Below are 7,711 nucleotides of genomic sequence, written 5' to 3'. Positions count from 1 at the left end.
AAAAAAAAAAAAGCAAAATGCTTTTAAGCAAAGTTAAGTGGTGACAAAGCATTCATGATTTTACAAAGTCCCTATTATGTACAGTAACATTGCCCATGGTGTGGTCTTGATGTTCATTTTTTGTGTACAGGAATATGAGAGGAGAGGTCTCTTCAGAATTGGGTCAGTAAATAGAAGTGTGACAAACATCCTGAAGGTTAACCAGCTTGCTGTCTTGGTTACTTTTATAAATCATAGGCCAGTGTAAAGAACTAGCTTTCCCTGGGTACATAAAGTCTGATGATTGGATGAAAAAACTGCAGACTGTCTTAAGCATGTGTTCTCTTCCCACTTCGACAGTCCCTGACTGTATCTGTTTCCTAGTGGTGATCATACAGACACTGCAAGGTGCACTGAATCAAGATTTCCTACACAGCATCTGGAGTAGTTAATGAACACAAAACATTATGCCTGCCTTCCAGCGTGGGGATTTTTCTAGATGAGTCAGCCTGTCCTGCTCTTTGTCTTTGGATGCAGTCATGTGGGCTTCAAGCAGAAACCCATGGCTGCTTCTGTACTGTGGTTTCTTTATTTTTTCTTTGGGCTAAAACTTATCTAAGGTTGCAGTATCTCAGAACATGACCACTAGATTATGGAGGAGTCTATGAAAGGAGTCTATGACAGGAGTTATCCTCCCTTTCCAACTGAATTATTGCATTTTATATTGTTGGAGGACTTGGACGTGAGCAGTGAGAGGAGGAACTGGTGATCCTCAGGTCTCTGGTTAGGAATCAGTGTTTTCTAACAATGGACGTACCCAAGTGGCTGAAGGAGGGCTTCTTTACTCCTTTTGAGAATTGCACTCATGCACAAATGAAAACTCATTTCCTCCCCAAGAAAACCTCTGCTGTGAGCATGTGCTCATATGAGAAGTCTTTTGTGCATGCTGCATTGCCATCAGAGCAGCACAGTGAGTCCAGAAAACACCTTCAGGATGAACCACAATGGTTGTCCCCTCCCCACTGCCTTTCTGCTATGGCCACATGGAAGACAGCAGCATCACCAGGGAGGAGCACGGGCACTCCGCAGATGCATGCAGGTTGCAGCCTGTGAGATGGGAAATTGGATCCTCAGGGTTGGTCTGTAGGACTGATAAGGGTGGACCACCTTGGAGAAGTTGCTGTGAGGCAAATGCTGTGCTCATGTGGTGGGTTTCCCTTCCATGCTGCATGCCTGCAGAGCTCTGCTAGCAACCCGCTGACATTGCTGCACACTTGATCATGGTCTCAAATTGTGACTCTCTCTAGGAGAGCACCTTTGCCAAGGGTCTTCCCGTCTGTTCTGCTTGTGCATCCTGAAGTATTTCCCCTAGACTTTCCTGCAGGAATCCCTCTGCCTCTGAGGTGGTGGCCTAGGAAAGGTGGTTGGTGAGGGCCATCTGGTGTCCGCAGTGAGCCTCACATGGCAGACGTGCTGCTGGACCCCAGGGCTGCAAAACTGAGCTTTTGTGGATCCAGAGAGAAGCTTAACAACCTCAAATGAGGACCATCCAAAGGCTCAGGGAATGGTAATGAATTCTGTGTATATTTGCAGAATGGTGTGAGTTTTTTTTGAAATTTGTGACACCGTGTTTGGTGTTAATGCCACAACTCCCTTTTTTATTTCCTGTGCTTTGGGCTGATAATTTTGGCAGAAGCATTTGTAGGCTAGGATGAAGAAGAATGAAAGTCAGGCAGTTCTCCATTTTAAGATCATTTAAAAGGATAGCTGATATACTCTGTTATGTAGCACACTCAAAAGAACGTGGGCAGAAGACTTTACAAGGGAGACAGAGAACTGCAGTGTTTCTCAGATCACTTCCCCCAACACATCCTTTCACCAAAGATGCAGCCCACATATTGTTTGCTACATCAAACTCATCTGGGAACTTGCTGTCAAGAGACAGCTACGTGTCGTGCTTTTTGTGCAGGTGGAAACTGTAGGTTTCTTTTAATTTTAGGGGAGGGGAAAAAGTGTAGTTTCAAGAGCTATCCCATGGGAAAGCCCTACAAGCAGGGAGGCAGAAAAAAAGTGCTTTCTATTTGAACAAGGAAACTAACACGAAAGAAAATCCCTCAGAAGCCTGCATAGCTGATCTGGCAACTGTGCTGGAGCACAATGTCTGAGCTCGTTACTGGGAATAAAACAGCTTCCAAATGAAGTTGGTAAACTGAAACTCTTTCTGGCTTTCCACATTCTCAGCCTTATCTCACTGTTGGAAGGACCGTTCCTACTTTGGAGATGCAGTTTTTATTTCTACCGCTTCTGTTCATAAACTAAAGCGAAATAACATTGAATTTGTAATCAAGCAAATCAAGTCTTAATTGCAGAGATGGAGCTTCAACAAACAGTATTTAGTGTGTTAAGGGTCCCATAAGGTATAATTTTAATTTGTTGGCTCGTTTAGCAGCCTCTGCAATGAGTGTAGGCAAAGGTACATTCACAGGGAATTTTGAGATCACTCCTTTACCCATTCCCTTTTGTTTTTACTGATGAGTCAGTAGTAACCAGTTTGTCTGTTGCACCTCCCTTCTTCATTGAGTTGTCACTTCATCTTAAGATGCAGCTGGGAGAAAGGAAAAGTCAAAGCAGTTTAGAGAGTTGAAGCTAAAGTGGATTAAAAATGTCACATACAATGACTTATTCCCTGCAGAGGGATAATATCTTTTCCCTTCTCTAGCTAAAGTGACTTACAGCAAAATTAAATGAAACATGTAACATCAGTGTATTTAATCATGCAGAGCTGACTGTTTATGAGGGTGCATGGTGATAGGACAAGGGGGAATGGTTTTAAACTGAGACACGGGAGGTTTAGGTTGGATATGAGGAGGAAGTTTTTCACTCAGAGGGTGGTGAGGCACTGGAACAGGTTGCCCAAGGAGGCTGTGGATGCCCCATCCCTACAGGCATTCAAGGCGAGGCTGGATGTGACTCTGGGCAGCCTGTGCTGCTGGTTGGTGACCCTGCACATAGCAGGGTGTTGAAAGTAGATGATCATTGTGATCTTTTTCAACCCAGGCCGTTCTGTGAGTGTGGAGAACCCCAATGCTGTATAAGGTAAACTTCTGAAGAACATGACTCCATTTTGGGGCCAAATGTGGACAGTGGATTAGCTGCAATGTGCTTTCACAGCATATTATTTGACCCTTTTTGTTTGTCTGTACAAGCATTCATCCCTCAGTAAAAAGCAGGTCTGTCAGAAAGCATGGCCACTGCTGTTTGGTCGCTCTTCCGCACCTGGAAGAGACAGAAATGGAACTGCTTGCTGCCTTTCTTTTTCCATGTCTATTTATGGCCTCCTTGACTTGGACTTCTCATCGGCCAGCATTTGCATGTTTCATGTGCTGGTTTTGCAACTGTTTTTGGATCCATGTGGTTCCCAGGTGGTTATTTTTAGGCAAGGCAGCTCCTGTCACATCGGCTGGCAGTCGGTCTTTCCCACCCATTGACAAAAATGGATAGAGAGCTGTTTCTTTTAAAGACAGAATCCAACTGGGCTGTGTCTCTTGGTGCTTCCATGACCTTTCCCAGTCAGCAGCTCGCCCAGAAGCTCCTGCTGGGATTTTCACAAGGCTGTGTTCAATGTGAGTTCTTTGCTCTGGGGTTTTCCTGCTCTTGTCCTGATGTTTTACGTTTCGTGGGCCTATATCTTGGACACTGACCTTTATTTTGGCTAGTACTCAACAAATGGTCATTTATCTGCTCCCTTGTTAAACTTGCACAAAAGGATTGCTTTCAAGAAGCCCATAAATATTGTGTGCCTTTAACCCTATGCTCACCCCGTACTGATATTGTAACTTGCAGAAATTAGTGAATTTTCAAAGGGTTTGCATGCCTTAGAATGTTACACAGCTTCTTTTTTTTTTTTCCATCATGAAGTTAAAAGAGGTTAAAAGCAAGCTTATAATGAAAATTACCATATGTCACAACTTCAATTACATGGAGTCATTTCTGTGGCTGCATAATAAGAGCTTATAGAAAACCCTCTGCAGAGAGTATGGTGATGTTCTGGAGCCTCATCTGTCCTCAAACACAGCCCCCTCCCATCCTAACCCTCAAAACAATTACAGGGATGGCAGTTGGAAATAGGTTGGCTTTTTCCTTATTTTTAGGTTCCTGTGACTTTTTTCAGTGTTACAATGCTAGATGAGCTACAGGACAGCAAGGTAACAACAAGGGGAGGGCCTGACTCCTGTTAGGGTGCTGATGTAGGCATTACATCCCTACAGTGGGATATAATGTAGCAGCCTGAAGATGAAATGCATTAAAAGATGCACATATTTGAATGTACTCTTACACCTAAGCTATGCAAGCATTGCCATGCTGCTACAATATCTGTGTATTGATTCAGTAAGTATCAGACAACAAAGTAAATGCCTAACCCAAAACATTCCTCTTCCCTCCTGCTCCCCCCAACCCATTCTGTAGAATCAGCTTCAAACCACACTGGTGAAGATCGCTCGCTTTGCCCACATCTCTGATGTCACTGTTCCCATAGTAATGAGTGTACTTTGGAGAGGGGAAAGAGAACAGACTATTTAAAGAATAAAAATTGGAGGAAAATAAAATGATGCTTTGGTGTTGGAAACTTTAAAGAAACTTTGCAACTTCTAAATATTTCATTTTAAATCCATTTCAGTCAAGTACGATTGCCCTGAGGCTGTCCAGATTTCATCCTGGCTTTTGTGAGCAGAGGAAGCTGTCCCTTCACACCAGGGGAGCCTTTATGTGACCCATCATTTGAGGCATTTTGGCTACAGTGCCCCACTTGGCACACTTTTAATGCTGACTTTTCCAGCAGTGCTAACCACAGCTTGTTGCCCTTGATTTCAGTGTGTGTTGTGGGTGGGAATTCCCCAGGTCATCCAGTCACTGAAACATTACCAATCCCTGATGACTTCTGTAGAACGCTGGCTTTACAGCACTGTGCTTTCTCACTTAAATTCATGAGAAATAAGCGAGTGGTGCAATGGTTACTTGATAAAGTGAATGTAAAAGCAAAACAATCAATTTTCCCACCTCTTCCCTGCAGTATAATCTGTTTTGCTTACTTTAGGCTGTGCTGAATGCAGCTTCCAAGGAATGCTGCTAGCAAGCTGCAATGCTGCTGTCACTGCTGCGTGGTCAGCAAAGATCCTATCAAAGGAACACAAGCACCAAAGGTTTATATTTAGGCAGGCATGAAATCAGGAGTATTGCCTCTGTCTGCTGAGAGGCTGCCTTTTTTTATTCTGATTTCAATACCTCTGTGTGTATTGAATGAGAACACCTCCTCATCAGCTGACTACTTAAATCACATTTGAGAGAGATCAGGTTTTGCTTCGGGAGGTGCATGCACACATGTTTGGACTGTTGGAATTCTTGTATTGCTGCAAATCCCAATGCTTTATAAAGTTTTGCTATCCTTAGCATCCACTGTTCTAAATGTTGGCGTCTCTCTTTTCCTCCCTTACTGCATGCTGATGACTGCAGGGAAGGATGGGTAAGTTTCTTTGAACAGTATTTCACATTCTAGCTGCTGCTGCTGCACATTGCCTCTTTGAAAGCTCCTCAGAAAAGGAGGAAAATCCACAGCATTCACAGAGCATGAACTTAAAAAGTGAGTAAGCTGCTGTGGCTTGACAAATTGCCTCTATCAGTTGAGCAGTAAGGACTGACCATGTGAAAGTAGTTTGAGATCATATTTTGCCTAACAGTTGGAGAGAAAGAGATGGTCAGCTGATGCTCTGTAGTTTCAGGAACTCGATGAGTTCAACCACATGCCTATATTTTAATTGCAGAAGGATGAAAGGTTTCACATTTGATCTCAGTACAAAGACCCTTTCAGGCTGCAAACTATTCAGCTAGCTGATATGTAGATATTTAGCTGGAAAGAGCATGATTTTTTTGGAGATGAAAACCTCCTTAGTTTGTGTCCTGACTCGTTCAGTCAATTCCTTTTCATACTATCTAGAAAAGCACCAATGAAGACAGTGTCTGGGGGGATATGTTACAAATCCCTTTGAAGACAAAATAAATATCACCAGAGACTGCTCCAGGCTTCTCTTCTTCTTCCAGTTTGTTGCTTTTCAGTCTGCTGGTATAAAAAATGGCTGACCTCATTAAGAAAGACCTGTGCTTCTTCCCTTTCAGTGATGCAGAGATGGTATTTGAGGAGTTTGCTCGTCAACAGCTAAAAGATACGGGTGATGAAGAAGAAAACAAGAATGTTTCCTCAACTGATGAGTGATGAAAAGAATGAGCTGATGGAGAAGCTATATAGCCTGGCACCAGTTTGTAATTTAGGACCTAGATTTCTAGTAAACTGTGTTCTTGGTGCATGTGCTGTCAGGGATCAGTAGACATAAAATCATAAATTTCTCTTACTTATTAAAAGTTTCCACTTCATAAGAACATAGCAAACTCCATACCTGCTGCTTATTCTACCTACCAGAGGAGGTCAGGAAGGCTGCAACGTCTGCTTCAGAGCTACCTGTTCATGTGGTTGGTTACTTTTACCATTGATGAGAGCTTAAATGAGGGTTTGTGCAGCCTGCCTGTGCTCAGCTGGGGTCTCTATGTCTTTTCTCTGTGTCTTTCTCACTAGTGAACTGAATCCTAGTTTGAATGGCTGGCTTGCTGCCTTTGACTTAAAGTTCCTCAGTGGGCAACATGAAATTGGTTTTGTTTCCCTTTGTTTGCTTTTGCATTTCTGCTTTATCCAACTCATCTAGTTAATATTTTCAGTGCTTGCACTGACCCTGTGTATGGCTTACATCCTCCTTCTATACCATTCATCTTTCACAGCAGCTGTGTTGCTGAGATGTTACATTAGCTTTCTAGCACTAACAGCCACATTATTAAGGAACAGAAAAATGTGCTCTGTACGTGAATTCCTTAACGCAGTTCCCTATATGCAATGCTAGCCAGAGAACTGCTAGTCCAGGTTAATCTCATCTAATCTAGTTTTCTTTATGTGGCAGTGCTTCAAAAGTGTGTGCAATGAAATTAAGGAGGAAACCATGGGGCAAACTGCCCTTAGAAACCCACATTGCTCTGCCAGAGATCAGCTTATACTCTAAGAAATGAGAACATAGTCTGCAAACATTGATCTCCCTCGTTGATCTGAATGTTCTCGTTATCCATGCAAATACACGAGGTCCTTTTCTGAGTCTCACACAAGGCTCTGGCTGAAACAAGTTGCATCGGCTAGTTACGTTTTGTATGTAAAAGGACTGCTGTTACCCTTTTCCCATTTTTGCTCTCTTTTTAACTGTTTCTGGATTAAAATTCTCCTGGAAAGTCTGAAGGCTGGGCCTACATTTATTATTCTAAACATACATTACTCACACAACAAAAAATAAATTCAAGAGCTTTCCACTTCGATCCTAACTAACAACAGTGGTCACTTCATAGAGGAAAAAACACATTTTAGAGATGTCCACTTCGTCCCAGAGGGCACAGGACACTGCTGAAAGCCTGCAGTAAGCAAGTTGCTGTTGAATCAGCAATGTTGAACCTGCTTTGCTGAATGATGCTCTGCAAACGGGGCATTATTAATTTTGCGGTGACTCCCGGCCGCGGAGCACCTGCTCTTCCCGCGCTCTCTCACAACTCCACCACAGGGAGAGGCAGAGGGAGTCCGGCTGGGGGCGCCTCCTCAACACTTCCCCTCATCTCCGCCAGGGGGCGTTGCCGGAGGAGGGAGGCGGGC

The sequence above is a fragment of the Meleagris gallopavo genome, chromosome 11 (assembly GCF_000146605.3).
Source record: "Meleagris gallopavo isolate NT-WF06-2002-E0010 breed Aviagen turkey brand Nicholas breeding stock chromosome 11, Turkey_5.1, whole genome shotgun sequence".
NCBI lineage: Eukaryota > Metazoa > Chordata > Aves > Galliformes > Phasianidae > Meleagris > Meleagris gallopavo.
This window is presented reverse-complemented; position numbering follows the sequence as displayed.